Source organism: Nomia melanderi, chromosome 2, assembly GCF_051020985.1.
Source record: "Nomia melanderi isolate GNS246 chromosome 2, iyNomMela1, whole genome shotgun sequence".
Taxonomy (NCBI): domain Eukaryota; kingdom Metazoa; phylum Arthropoda; class Insecta; order Hymenoptera; family Halictidae; genus Nomia; species Nomia melanderi.
In genome coordinates, this window is record NC_135000.1 from 30,726,857 (window position 1) to 30,743,069 (window position 16,213).

At 46.3% G+C, this 16,213-nt stretch overlaps 1 protein-coding gene across 3 annotated transcripts in view; it reads right to left on the reverse strand.

The window, feature by feature from the left end:
* The window catches only part of Oct-TyrR (Octopamine-Tyramine receptor), a 116,918-nt gene that overhangs the window by 58,263 nt on the left and 42,442 nt on the right, over nucleotides 1-16,213 (reverse strand). For all 3 annotated transcript variants that reach the window (XM_031983290.2, XM_031983288.2, XM_031983289.2), the window contains one exon: nucleotides 579-763. The gene's annotated coding sequence lies outside the window, so the exon portion shown is untranslated. The remainder of the gene's footprint in view (nucleotides 1-578; nucleotides 764-16,213) is intronic.

A 16,213-nucleotide genomic window follows, 5' to 3' on the forward strand; every position in this document is an offset into this window, starting at 1 on the left:
GAAGAGACTTTCGGAAGCCACTTTTATAAATTATTCTGAAATTTTCAGTAAACTGTCAATCATATTAGTTATCCTAATTGTTACTTACTGTATTGTTAGAATTTTATACTATGATTACTCTTGTTTCTTCTCGTTATTTCAAATCTCGTATAATTGTCGTGATCATTATTTACTGTATTACAGTTTCATATTGTAATCTATAGTATAATGTAGACGTTAATAATACAGATACAATATAGATATTAATAACATACATATCATAATATCGATATTAATAACACACATATTATAACATAGATATTAATAACACACATATTATAATACCGATATTAATAACTACATTATTAATGTCTACACACATTAACCTCTCAAAAGCAACAGAAAGAAACCAGAAATTTCTCGACAAAAGTATTCCTGCTTCGCTGGTACGAGGCGAACGGGTTACAAATAATCCGTTCAACGGCGCACCGCAGATTCGCATGCACATCGATTCACCGGTCCCCGTCCGGAACACTTTCGTCCCGTTCCGGCGGAGTCTTTCCGCGCGGCGGGAAATGATTTTCGTAGGCAATACTCACGGTGAATCCAGCGTCACGCTTTGAATAGTCGTCCGGTCCGTCCTCCTGTTCGAGGGCCGAGCGTCCCGCGCGCCCGCCGCGCGTCACATTTTTGGCCGTCCGTTTCCGGTAATCGGGCCTTCGATCAAACTCGACAGCTGGTCGGCCCGGGGCAGATCATCAATTCCTATCGTTCGCTATATTGCCTGCGCACATCGGAAACAGAGAATCGCTGGTATAAAAGTGTATCAATCGTCGGAGCCGAGCCGACGTCGGCGAACAGAAAACGGAAGACCGTCGTCGTGACGTTCCGCGGATCGATTCCGGAGGATCCACGCCGGTCCGCCGAGAATGGCGGCCGGAGAACGCCGCGGCGCCGGGAAAACCGCGGGCGAATAAAAACCGCGAACGCGACGATGGGTGATTTATCTCCCATCGAGTCGAGTCCCATATTGGCCCCGCACGTCCGTTCTGTTTAGATCCGGTTATCGAATGTACACGGTAATCGCGGGGAACGAAGTGATAGATTAACGAGCCCGCCTGTCAATCACAATTAAACCGCGGATAGTGATATACGTTTCCAATCAACTCACTTTTCCGTTTTTGGTTACTCGGGAAGAAAGGGAGCGAATGATTCGGAATGTTATATTTGGACTGACAGTGATTTATGTGAACCCTTCGCACCCGAATCTTTCCCATTCGAAATGTCCCACTGATATACAGTCTCGAACGAGAACTCGACGATCAGACTATTTCGTTTCAATATTCCAGTGATGCATTGTACAAAGTTTAACCCTTGACGAACGTCGACATTTCGGTGAAATGTCTGGAAGACTAAGGAACGAATGATTTAATTAGTCAAACAGCGAGAGATCTGGAGCTTCCCTTTTTCCTATTAACCAACGAATTGATATGTAATTTAGCTTGATTTACCGAAGGCTTTGTGTTTCAAAGGATCTTCGTCAAAGAGTTAATATTAACCCTTTGACGCTCACCAATTGGATTCATACAGTAAAACCATAAAATTTGATACTTAATATTAAACTTCGTACAATGCATCCGAGAAATATTCAAACAAAATAGCTTTGCCCTCGATGAAAGCGTGATTTCTCGTCGAGTTTCACAAAATATCCTCTCTATCCCATCAGAAGACGTTCAAATATTTCCAATGAAAAACTTCCGAGTGCAAAGGATCAATATTGTGCCTTGCATAACACGTTAACTAGAAAAATATTGAAATAAAATAGCTTCGTTTCCCAATACACGTATTTCTCTTTTAGTTAGTTTCACAAAATATCCTCTCTACCCCATCAGAAGACGTTAAAATATTTCCAATGAAACTTCCAAGTGCAAATTAAACATCTAATCTCATAGTTGTATGAAATGAAATGACTAAGTCACCTCTCAGTCGCAAAGGGTTCGAGCCTCCAGCGCGGCGAGGTTTCGATCGCCGAAGCACGCGCGGTCCGAATGCGAGAATTCGTCCCACGGTCCTGTTATCAGACACGAGTGGCGCAAACGTCGCGCGTGCTGTCCGACCAGGGTCAAGTTTGCCGTGCTGATCGGGTTAGTCGTCGGAGTTTGGTATCCGGCGGCCGTAGCGCGGCGAACAGGGGACACGGGGGATGGGCGGCGCCCGTTGGAAGCTGTTTCTACGCCAGCGGCTCGGAAATTTCGTTTCACCTTCGGCCCCGAAGCGACCGAATAGGATTTCGCCGCCGCAGCCGGGCCGAGGGAAAATTTAATTCGGGTCTTAACCCAGTTCCGGAAGAATGCGCGCCGAGTAGGATCCCGAAACGACCGTCGATACGGTTTTGCATCCGGCACGAGGACGCGTCGAAGTGGCTCGTATCGCCGAACCTAAACGCACTCGACGGGGAGCGCGGCTCCGCGCGGCTCCGCGCGTCTACGCCAACTAGGCGACGCCGAGCGAACCTATGGGAGCCTCGTCAGCCTTGTCTGAACGTGTATCTTGGATACCTGTCGCCTCCTTTCGATTCTACTCGGGAACGCGACTACACCGGAGAACCGCACCTCGGTTCGCCCAATGTGTAGGGGATGAAACAGTTTTCGAATGGAATGCTCTGGTATTAACCCTTTGCACTCGGGTCACTCTCAGTCACCGCTTGATTTCCTACAGCGAAGCTATAAAGTTTGATATTTAATATTATACTTCATATAATTCACGTGAATTTCTCGTCGAGTTGGTTTTAGGAAATATCGTCTTCATCTCGTCGGAAAATGTTGAAATGTTTCTAGTGAAAAACTTCAGAGTGCAAAGGGTTGAAAGTCATTCTCTCCTACAAGTATTCTTCTCACTCGCACAACAAATTCTCAACCGCACCCTACTCTCACAACGCACTCATCATCCTCGATTTTGCATCGCTCGGTAAAACTAAATTATTGAAAGTTAAATCATTGAAAGGATTGTACCAGACTAATTAGCAGACTTCAGAAATTCACTATACATTAAAAGCACCCTCTCATCCAGGAAACGTTCATAATTTCATTGATCGTTCCGAAGCGACCATCGTACTCCAGCGAACAGCTTGTTTACGCGCAAGAACTGCACTCGAGTGAGCGATACTCATCAATGGAGCATCATGAAGCTAGATTGTTCCGAGCCACCGTAAAACTTTGGCGTTACAGCTGACTTTACGCGAGCCGTTCTCGAATTCATAAAAGCGGAGTGCAACGGGAGCGGCGCTCGACGGCCGGAGGAGAAGATTGGAATTAAAGGAAGCGAACAGTCCGGGTAATGAGTTTTTTCAAACGGGGCCGCTTAGAATTCTCGACAGCCGGCCCTCGTCTCGAAGCTAATGGATTGCGAGCACCGGCAAGTAACTCCGAGCCGTCGTAACCGTTCCTTGTTACGCGAGTTCACTGTCTCCGCTTGTAACTCGCGAGTCGTAGCTGCTTTACGAGCGGACACGCGACGATGGGACAATCGACCGTCCGATCGAATCCTCGTAAAACGTTCGTCGTCCGAGTGAATCGTACCGACGTTCGCCACCGGTCGCGGATGGCTCGATACTCCTCGCGAGCCTCCGCGCAATCGAACCTCGAGCTGCCGTGCTTCCGAGACTCTCGAAACCCTCGCACTTGTTGCGACCGTTAAACCACGAACTTTCCACATCTTCGATTTTGGCATTCAGATAATTAGATAATTCTGGAGTATTAGATCGTCCCGTGAGTCCGTGGCGCGGCGTTTGTGCTCCTCGCGCTGCGATTTGTAATCACCGAGCAACGCGAGGAGGCTGAGTAAATCTTCGCGCTTTAGTTCAGTCGGTGGAAGGCACTCGAGAGAATAGGGATCGCGGAGTTATAAGAATTGCTGGCAAAATAAATGGCACGAACTTATGGGGCGACCTAATACTCCGGTAACCGCCTGAATCCTAAGATCGGCAGGGAAAGTTTGTAGAAGTGTAACGGTTGTTACAGCGAGGACGCGAAAGTCTCGAGAGCGGAATACAAATTGCAGTAGCGGTGACTCGTGATATCCTCCGAATGTCTTCTTACTTATTCTGTAACAACTTTTCCAACGGACTTGATTCTTTCAGGGCCGTGGAGGTTCCGAGACTTCGGGATCTTCCGGGAACTTCGCGGAGTTTTCAGAATTTCGAAACACCTGAGACTCCCGGAACTCTCGGGCTCGTTGTGGAAAGCGGTGATTTTAATTTCGCGGCTCCCGAAGATTCTAATTTCGAGGCTCGGATAAAGTCGGGAGCAATTCGAACGCTTTGTTGCGCGTATACCTATTAGATCGATTCGGATTGATTAGCGACGCATCGGCAATCACAAGGAAACTTGCGGTTACAACGTCCCCACCGAGAAACCTCATACTACAATCCTCCCCTCGACCTCACGAAATAATTTAGCATCCATTCCATTGGTCGACGCGTTTCGCATGGCGAACGAGTCAACGTCGGCTAATTACAGGCGAATAATACAATTTACAACCGACTCATTATTAATCTAACCGGTTATCGGCGCGCATCGCGCGCAAACGAATGCGCGTTACGATGTAAAGCCACGGCCGTGATAACGTAACGAACAAATCATCAAACGCCCGCTTCCGGTTATTTATTCATTTAAATAAACTCGTTCGATAGGCGAGCGAAAACTTTGCATTCATAAGTATCGATTGACGACTGTATTCGTTGCACGAGTCGCTAGAAGCCGATGCGGTTAAGTCGATTTCCTGATATTTTTCGAAATTTTAATAGGACAAATAATATTCTTTTCGGGTATTCAAGGATTTATTCGGTTCTTGGTTTTGTTCCAAGTTGGAAAACCCTTTTTATAGCTTCTGAATATGTTGCATATCGTTTCAAAAGCCGAAGCATGAATTTTCTCGATCCCTCTTCTGGAATTAACCGCGTTCGCCTCTCAACGACTCGTACTGTGTGCACGATTTTCATGATTTTGCGCAAATGTACGAACTAATGCTTCAACATTGCGGATCTCAATACGAAAACCTCAATATTCGAAAACTCGGGAACGATAACGTTGCAAAGAAACCGTGACAGTGGCAACTGAAATAATTCTCTCGCGGGATTGCACTGCGAATTCGCTAATAAAGTGCTTGAAAACCTCGCTACAAGTGCTCGGCGTTGCTTGAAAACACCTTTTCAACCGAATATTTCTGCGTTCCCACTGAAACGCCGTTTGTTGTTCGGTACATTTAATATTTCCAGAGCAAAAACGTAAATTTTCCTTTCCGCGCGACGAGTGTGCTCGACGGAAATTCCGCTTTCGAACTCCGCGTGCTCGCGAATCGCGATTACCTAACGAAAACGGCCCGCAGAACGGAATCGCGCGAACGAGATTTATTATTTCGCGTGGGCCTATCGCGCGCGAGTATCGGACTCGGAAAACAACAGACGGAAAAAAAACAATATAAAGGAATGCGAGAAACGTGTCGCGCCGCGCAAACAGCGGCCGGTCGTTTTTCGGATTCGTTCCGCGCGCCGAAACGTGCGAAATCGGCGTGTCGCTGCGCGGGCCGATCCTCCGCGTCGATAGCCCGCGAACGCCGCGTGCACGCCGATATCGTTCGCCGTACGATTTGTCAATTTGCCATGGCCCGTCCTTTTTTTTTTCATTGTTCCCCCGGTGTTGTCCCCTGTTTTTTGTTCCGAGCTCATCCCCGAATCCCGCGATCACGGCGGTCGACATAAATGTTGAGCACCGACCGCGGCGATTTAACATTTTCCTGCGGACGCGTATCCCGATCGACGTATCGGCTTTTTCGTTTTCGCCTGCGGAAGGACCGCGGACCGCTCCACGTGAAATTGTAGATACTCCCGAGCCGCGCTTGTTAAAATGAAATTTGTATTTCACTGGGTTCCGTTCCGGGGGGATTGATTTTAGTTAACAGGTGTCCTCGGCTGTCGATTTCGTTGCTGCCGCGGGAACGATAGTTCTAGGGGGACGAGCGAATCGCCGTCGCTTCTATCGAACCTTGATTCCGTCGGTTATCGATAGTAATGTAAAAATGAGGTTCGGTTGATAAATAACCGACGGGCAGCGGCGCGATCGGTGATTAAACGGCGAACTATCGGGATCGGACGACCGGGCTAGGACGAGTCGGCCACGCGAACCTCCGCAACGCGCATTAATTAATATTAACCGATCTTCATTATGCCGGGCAAATAATGCTCGCTGCCGAATAGAGTTAATTTAAACACAAATAGCGTGCTTTGTCCTCAATTTCCCTCCGTAAAACTATAATTGAATCGCGCAGCCGATGGGAACTTTGTTCGGCTCCGCGCGCGGCCGACCGGCACACGCGTGTTATTTCATTGCCAGCGGCCCGATTTTATAAATAAATCACCGCGCCGGCACTTCGATTGACCGAGTCGCTACTGGTTACGCGGAAACTCGATAATTTCGACTCTTAGATTATATTTTCGAGGTTTCGAGGATGCTCGGATGAATTTCTGTAGACAGTCTGCGCTTATTTGGACTGTTCGTCGCTCAATTAAATCGGATAATTGAGACTCGGCTGTGCTTTGATTGAAATAAGAAGGTAGGGGACACGGAGAAGCAAAAGGAGAATCTGTTCTATAAGCAGCAGTGGAACTTTGAGGTACGTTGCCATAATTTTCGAAGAGTGGACGAAATTGACTGAGTTCCTTTGGACGGGGCGGGTCAAAGGGCCTCAGACGGTTCAGCGAATCCTCTTAGGACGCTAAGCGCCCAGCTTTTCCTTGTGGAAACCAGTTTCAGCTACTTAGCCGATTTTCATTCGTAAAATTACTATCCAATCGCGCGGATCGATGAGAATTTCGTTCGATTTTGTTCGATCGCTGGGACCGCCGAACGAATCGAGGTCTGTACAGTGCTTCAACGCGACTAAATTAAAGTTTGAAATTTAATGTTACCCTCAGCACAATCCATCGAAACGTGAAATATTGAAATTAATTAACTTTGTTCCTTAAAGCTTTAACTTCCCGTTAACCCTAGATAACTGAACTGAAATTAGTGTCGCTGTGTAACTAAACGTTCGACTCATAGACATATTTCTTATATCTAATCGACTTTCATATATTGTTCATTTGAGATAACTAAAGATTAACTGCGTTTCGGAGGCGATATTGAATTAGACTCGTCGCAATTTCCAAACAGAATTCCATGGAGAAAAATATTAGTCCTCAACGATATTCGTTTCGAAAAGCGTGCTCCGCGTCTCGTCATGAAATATTAATCTCAGTAAAAAAGACTTGCACAGTGCAAAGTGTTGTTCCACTTGTCTCGACGAATCACTGTCTACGCCCAGAAAAGAAGCGAAAATACGAGGAAACCAAAAGCAAAGTTTGCTCCATAAGTCGCGGTTGAACTTCTAAGGCACGTCGCCATAATTTTCCAAGTGTGGGCGAAATTGACCGAGGTTTCTTGGACGGGACGGATCAAAAGGGCCTCAGACGGTTCAGCGAATCCTCTTAGAAAGCCGTGCGCGCGGCGTTTCCTAGTGGAAACGCGTTTCAGCTACCTAGCCGGCAAGACGCGCCCCTTATTCCGAAATTCCCTTTGATATCCGGGAACCGCGTCATCCCTCGGACAACGGAGCACGCTCGTTTCTCACGGACCACCCAACGGCAACGTATATGTAGCACGTCACTGTGTGGGCAATCCTACCAACTCGCGTCTTTTAACCCTTAGCACTCCAGATGGTTTTGTAATCTATCAGCAACTGCAACTAGTTTTTATAGTAGTCCTAGCGAAAATGAAAAATGATATAACATTTCTTAGATCTTTTATTTTCCTTAGTGAAAAATCTAATAATTCTAGGGTAGTTTCTTTAAGATTCATTGAAATATTTCATATTATTCCTGGTGCAATATTGGAGCATACAGAGTTCAAAGGATTAACACTTAGGCGACCGTCTGAAAACAACTACAACTACAATCTCCTCCATTATCTTCTATTAAACTCACCGAATTCGTGACAGTCAAAGTGTTAAGGCCCCCATACACATTGAAACACGCGACGATCGCGACAAATTTCCAGTCTTCTCCACTTTTTCTTTGGGCGCAACACGTATCATGAAACTTCGGTAAACTCAAACATCATTTGAAACGAAGTTTCATCGCGACCGATCGGCAAACCTCTGAATCGGTTTCCACATACACGTGCGCAGGCGGAAAGGGAAACGCCGGCTCTGTCGCGGTCGATTTTCTCGTGGATTCGTCACGGCCGGAATCGCCGACAGGGGAGCTCGGATCGAGCGAGAAATAAAACGATCGAAAAACTTTAAATTAAATTAACTTCTTGGTCGCCGGGAACCGCCGGACCACTCGTCCGCCCCTCTGCCTCGCTCTTTCCGGTTCCGTAGCTCCGTCGGGCCAACATTTCCGTGGAAATGTAACGCTTTCATTGGCGCCGGGGAGCCAGGCCGCGCCGAAGCGCTGGCAGCGACACGATAAAGCTATTACGGCGAAACGATGTCAGCCCGGCAGTCCTTCCGCGATACATTTGAACTCGGTCATATTTGTCGGCGAGGACTCCGCTCATCAGGGGACGCTAACCATTTCAACGGTGCGCGCGCCAGTCGCTCGAGGAGACGGAGTCTCGCGGATGCCCGATTGATGACGCGATTATCCGCGCTCCGGATCTGCAGTTCGATCTACGCCTCCTTCGCGAGGGAAGACAAATTTTATAGCGGGGAGCGTAGACCCGCGAGGGAGGAGTTTGACGGAGGATGGGCGGCTAGGTTCGCCAACGGAAATTTCATGGGATGCAATCTCATCTGGTAAATCGACATTTTTGATAAACGTTCGTTGCCGGGTTGAGAATGATTTGCTTTCGGTTTGGGAGGATGTCTGTGTTGAGGAGAGGCGCTTGGTAACGTGATTGACTGAATAATAGTGACATTTGATATTTGTATTGCTTCTAGATACAGGGTGTTTCTAGAATTCATTAACACTAGAACTACCGTACCAGTCAAAATGACTCGTGATTGACTGAATGATGAAGTGACATTTGATATTTGTATTGTTTCTAGATACAGGGTGTTTCTAGAGTATAGTAAATGACAGGGCAGAACTCATTAACACTAGAACTACCGTACCAGTCAAAATGACTGGTTTCGATTGTTTTGTTTCACAATTATTGATATCCTAAAAGCATTGAATATTCCAAATAATCTTGAAAATAGCTTTGACTTGAATACTATAATGAATGTCTGATGAAACCGAAAATAATCTATTGTTAGAATTTTTATAGGGATTACACATCAGTCGGATTAAATCCTCGGTAGTTAGTGTTAAGTAAGAAACCCTATGTATGATGATGATTCTTGTAGAAATGAACTTGCTTAGCGAATAGTACGATATTTTCACCATTATTGTATGCAGCTTTAACAATCGTTTAACCAGTTAAGTGTGGAACTTAGTTTGAAAAATGTCTCATTGCGCGCAATAAAATCAAATAATCCGAAAAACTAAAGGATTACATGTTTGTCTCAAAAAATAAATAACCTATCGTTGAAAAAGTTAGCACCATTAAGAGTTTCAAGATGACGTGTACACTCGTGAAACACAGTTAACTGTTTAAAAGCTGAGAATAGTCTCGAAGTGACTCGCCGCGCATCTCGTAGCGACGAATTCGATAGAGAGTCGAGCTCTGGATTCCCTCGGCGAGACAGATTCGATGGAAGGTGGGAATCCAGAATTCCGATGGGACAAACGGATTTTAATCGAGATCACGCGGCCAGGTCCTGACGCACGGGCGGATATTAAAACCTAGACGCGAATGGAATCCTTTTGACGATTTTAGAGCGGCGCGATTAAACCGCGGACGCCTAGCGCCTTCCAATACCGTGGCTAATTCACCGTGAACAAAAACAATAACGGCCACTCGTTGGAAACCGCGGCTCGCCGCGTTCCTTTTGCGCTTAACCCGATCGCCCGTTGCGCGGCGCTCGTTCGGGGTTATTGCCGTTCTCTGCGACGCACACCGGATAAAACACCGAATTCGACTATGCGAGTAACAAATTGAAGACTGCCAATGTATCGCTAAGTAGTCCTGCTATACAAAACAATTTTCATTTGAGAAATAAAAACTTTGCGCGAGTAAATTCTGTTTTTCTGTTTATACAACATTAGAATCGAAACGCAGCATCGTTATTGAAGTTATGTTCATAATATCTCTGTAATGTAAACAAAATATGGAGATTATGTGTTGAGCTCTGTACCTTACAACTTTTGTCCGAAGCTTCTTTTTGCATCACTCATACTTTAAATTATGGAGCTTTCTCCAGAAAATGGCTTTAATTAACGTTATAGAAGATTTCCTTGCGACAAGCTGCAGGAGTTTCTGAATAAGGAATATAAATTGTGGAGGGAAGAAAGAATTCGATGGGAACTTGAAATTCAGTTATTCAAGAGATTCGTTTTGTGATCGTATAAGACTAAAATTAAGTCGGTTGGACGACCTGGGGATGATTAAAAGACCACAGTGATATATGCGAGTCTTTCTCGGTGAGAAAGGAATAATGATTGTGTTTAATATTCCCCTCTATCCCCGGTCTTTTTATTGTAATATGGAATAAAGCGATAACAATGGATATGGAGCGGAGAAACGGCGAATAATAAAGTGCCGCGTATAAAGTAAAATTAAATTAATGCAGAGTATGGTGTAATGAACGTTTCAGCGTATATATATCGGGTTAGTCAAATAAATTACCGTATGAATTTCCCGAGTATATCGAGGGGATAGGTTTTCCATCCCCAATTTTCGGAGTATTTTCGTGCGCGTGATCGTACACGCGGATACGGGAGGCAATAAAGAGTACGTGTCGAATATTTTTCAATGTCCCGGCGGAAAATTTCATTACAGCTCGAAAGACGATTCGAACGACGACACTTGCAAATTACACGGGCTTGTCAGTGATTTTCTCGGATTCCCGTAATGTCAACGTGAACGGAAAACGTGTGGCTGATGGATAAACAGATTCTGAGAGACGGAGATTCGTTCCGTGTAAACAGAGATGGTTTGAATAAACTCAAAATAAAATACTGTTGCGTGATATTGGACAATTTTCAAGTTTCTGGACTTTTATACGTGACTTACATAGCATTGTAACTTCCACGGAGCGCCGAGTTCAAGTCGACAAACGTCGGAAGGTCGAAACAGCAACACCAACAGAGACACTAAGAAAAACGCCTAGCAAAGTACACTTCAACAGTAAGTTCGACCTATTGAAACACAAAATATCCTCGTACCCTAAAAATCACGATCAACCGCTTGTCCTGTAATGACGAGTGAAACTTATAGCAGAAATTAGCAGATTAATTGAATAAAAATCTCCAAAGTTAACCTTTCACGGAGCAATGCCGCCATATAAGCGACACAGCACTGTTACTAGCTCAATGCCTTGTACCTAGCGACAAAACTCATTTGAATATCTTTATCACTATTATACTCGTAATATTCACACTTAACACGTTAAGTATCATACTAGGTCACTTCCGTGAACGTTTCCGTTTGTCGTCACGTTACGGTATTTCTTTACGGTAGATAAACTTGAAATACTTCCGTTCCATTAAGTCTTAACACGTTGAACGCCGCACGATTTCATAGAGCTAGGTACACAAAATGGAAAACGTACAATATTAAATCATTTGACTGAATTGGATTGTCATTGTACGTTCATCAAACTGAATGTCGCAATGGGTAGCATTATTTATAATATTTTGTTTTTGTCATCTATCAGCAACTGCAACTAGTTTTTATACTATCCATAGCGAAAATGAAAAATGCTATAACATTTCTTAGATCTTTTATTTTCCTTAGTGCAAAATTTGGATGTGTGAAAAATCGAATAATTCTAGAGTAGTTTCTGTAAGATTCATTAAAATATTTAATATTATTCCTGGTGCAATATTGGAGTCTACAAATTTCAAAGGGTTAATCGAGTGAACTATAGCAATTCGATTCGCTTGGGGGTCACCGGTGACCCCATGGCATTCAACGTGTCAATATACACTTCCCACAAACAATAGATCTCGCATTTCCGCAAAACATTGATACTAGAATCAACCAATCGAGTTCACTCGCCAAGAAACTCGCCAAAGGATCACACGAAAGCACAGAACCGCGATCATCCCATACGAACCAACAGGACCTAACGCGTTTCAAGTTTTTCCGGCGATTATCCTCGACACTCGCGTCCCGTGAACCCTGAACCATTGTCTCGCGGCGTAATCGCAAACTGGCAAGGGCCGTAACAATGCGCGGCGTCGTAGAACGGCCGAACTTTGCCACGGGAAATTACGAACAACGGCGGCGATAAATCGTCGCTGGCCCGCCGCCGCTTTATTTACGTTCGCGCAGCCCGAGATCGGGATCGAGCGGATATAACTGGCCAATAAAGGTGATGCACAGTGGGCGGGCGATAACTCTCCGCGGCACTCGAGGCGAACAGACGTTCCCCGACGTTTTGCCCGGTCCCCGTCGTTTCCTGCGGTTTTACAGAAAAGGGGACGGTCACGGGGTCCTAGTTTCGTTTCAGCTTCCTCCGTCAACCCTCCGCTAACGGGCTGGACGTTCAGCGAGCTGGACAAAGCGGGGAAAGAGGGAGCAGCCGCGTACGAGCGCAAGGACAAGTCGCGCCGCGTTCTCGCTGGCAAACTTCCACCGGAAAATGAGATCCTTCGCTGGGACTCCGGGCATATTGAACCGACAAGCCGCTAATGGAAAGCCGACGCTGAAACGAATCGTCAGCGATAATTGCCGCTAATGCTCGGTACCTTGCGTGTTGGGTGCTTGACGTCTACCTTGGAATTAGCGTCTTGCAGGTGGGAGCATGAATGCGGGGAGTTTCAGTGATAGATGGCTTAGATAGCGTTGACTAGGGGATTCTTGGGTTTTCGGAGGTATCTTTTGATTGGAGAGATTCAACAGTGATGGATTGTTTGAATGTTTGTGGTTTTGGATAAGATTGCGACGAGGAATTTGAATTGTAGATGCGAGTAACAGTCGAGTCCTTTGGAACTGTAACGAAGTTTCTGTTGCAGTTAACGTGGATCACAGTTTGACGTGTAGCTGCAGATACTTTGCATTGGGTCTCTGAAATAGGTGAATGGAAGCGACGAGTAAGACGTTTGGAAGTTGCGAAGAACGCTGGATTTGATATCCAAAGTTCCATCAGTTGGAGCTGTCGTTGGTATTATACAAAGTTCAACATTAAATATATTTTATAGTTCTACGTCAAATCAAGCGGTGACCGAGAGTCACCTCCCGAGTGCAAAGGGTTAACCACGGGAAACGATCACTCCTCTCCGAAACTTCGAAATTCATCGTTTTTCAGGAAATTCCTTCAGACCCGACACGGCTCACAGAGCGTTGAACATCCCGCAACCGCGAGCGTCAACAAGCACGAGCTCGAGCGAGCACTGTAACCGTACGTGTTCCTTGTCAACGTTCTTCACGAGAGGCACGTTCGCCTCGCATCTATTATTCGGGCGCGCGGGTCGGCTGCTGCTCGCGGTTGCACGCGTTGCGGATGTTCCCGCGGTTGAGCAGCGCCGGAGGAGGGAGCCGAAGTTCGACTGATGACTTGTAATTCGTTAACGAGGGACCCCGCCGGGATGAATGCATTTTAATGGCGGGGTTACGTGACTCGGCTACCGGAGCGGATCTCTTACGACCGCGGACGCGGCCCGGAATGAATTCGGTATGACGCGAGGAGTCCTCGAACAGGACGAACGTGTTGCGCCGACCGGATTCGATTCGAAGTTCGCCCGGGGAAGTTGTTCGCGCGATTGCCAGCGTTAACCGTATCGGGAAACGATGCAGTTGCACGGTAAATCCAGCGGGACTGTAAAGCGAAGCTACTTCGGAGAGACCCGGACCGTCTTCGGTGTTTCAAAAACGGCTCGGAACGGTCTGGGAGGGAGACTGGTGTGGATAGAGTTATGGTGTATCGCTGTGGGAGCAGGTGTTCGTTTCCTGTTGCTGTGGCCGTCTTCGTTGAACGGCGAACCGAGTTGTCGCGTCATTGCTGGGTTTAGTGCTTCGCTAGGGTCTGCTTGGAAATCTGTTTGGCTCCTTTGTCGTACGTTTCTTCGAGTGGCGAGAGGGAATACAACGGGTGGAAAAGGGATTGGGAGAAAAACCGTAGCTTTTGTAGAGAAAACGAGCTTCTTGCTAGGAGACTAGCTCTCTCGCGGGGAAGAGTAGCTCTTTCACGGAGAAAATGGTTTTCTCGTGGAGAACGTGGCTTTCTCATGGACAAAGACGGTTTTATAATTGAATGCTCTGCAAACAATGTACTCGCCATGTTACGTATTACCTCGAAACATCAAAATTGAATTGTAACACAAAGTCTGTGCCAAAATGATCCAATTATCCACGAAACAAGCTCCCCGTGCGGCGGATCCCCAAATCCCCCATCTAATTACCCGAAAGAAACTGATAATTGAAGCAGCCGGCCCGATTGATGAATTATTATCATCGTTATAGTCAGCCGAGCGAGCGAATAAAATGCAGCCAGACGCGAGACCAGCAATTCCAGATGCCTAAGGAGCCTGTATAGTTAATGCGCGTCTGAAAGGCGGCGCTCGCCATTCGATATCGGGAGAGCCGGGTCAGGGGAGGATTAAAAGCAGCCGGTATCGGGATTTATTACGTTCGTTCTAGATCTCGAACGAGGTCTCGGGACCTCGGGAAACGGGGGACAAGCCCGAGGCGAGCGGGCACTTAGGGAATCTTCGATCCTAGACACGGGACGCCGAGGAAGCGGAGGAAGACCTAACCGAGACCTTAACGATTCCGCAAATGAAAACACGCCGGGACAACGCGGAGGACCGGGGACACTGCGAGCGAGACTCACCTGGAAATAAAACTGGCATAACCGACGCAAGAGGAACGTAACATCTATTATTTACACCTCGAACCGACAACGAAGGACAGAGAGGAACTGTTTCCTCCGACGGACGCCGAGACCGCCATTTAACGCTAGAACTACCGGGCATTTAATACGATTAATATGCAATTCCCATGAAAATTGTAACAATGGATTATTTTCAGTTTCTTCAGACATTCGTTATACTACTGAAGTGAAACTATTTATTTTCAAAATCATTTCGAATATTCGATGCTTCGAAGATATCAATACTTGCTGAACAAACGAATCGAAACCAGTCATTTTGACTCTCCTTTTTCTTCTTCATTCACTTTCTACTTTTACTCTATCTAAGACGTTCATTTAAAATTCCCACGCATGCTATATTCGTCCTCTTTTCTTCCCTCCACTTTCTACTCTTCCCATACCACGAACTTCCCCTCTTCCCTCTTTCCTTTCAGTGTTCACTCTTATAGCTCGCGTTATCACTCTAAGCCGTTCGCTCCGAATTCCCCCACGCCCCTCCATCGTTTCCCTTTTCTTCTTCCGTTTACCTTCAACTCGCTCTATCGGCCTTAGATGTTCGTTTAAGATTCCTCCAGACATCGTGTCCTTTCTTCCGCCTCCCCCTTCCTTTCCCCGCTTTTTGCTCGAGCTCTATCGGGCAGACCCGTTCATTTAAAACTCCCCAACACGCCCCCTTCCCCCCTGTTTTCCAGTTTCCTCGGTTTTTGCGCCGAGCGCTATCAGCCATCGGGACGCGAGGCTTCCCCGCCCTCTTCGTTTTTTCGCTCCTCGTTCGGAGAGATCGAGAGACCGTCGAGGGGGAGAAGCGTCGGAGGACAAACGGGAGCCAACTTCGCGAGCGACCGAGCTCGGTCGCGGGATTCCGTTGAAGGAGTTTCCACGACGACCGCGGAAACCGGAGAACCATCGCCGGCCATTGAAAGGTCCGTAAACACCGGAAGCTACCATCCGCGTATGATTCTACGCGGAAAACAGCCGGCGACGATAAGGCCACTGTAATAATAATAATGATACTAACGAAAGATCTTTACACCGTAAAAGATACAAAAAGAAATTGTGCTCAAGGTGACATCGATGACTAGGAAGTTTCTACTAACGCTGAAGTTGAACTATTAAACTGAAATCCACTCGGTGTATCCCATCTACTGAAGATAACACAGAAACCCTCTGAAAAAATATGTAAATAATAGTGATATTAATAACGATAATAATAATAATAATAATAACTGCCAGGAAGTTTCTACTAACATTGAAGTTAAACTATGAAACTGAAGTCGAC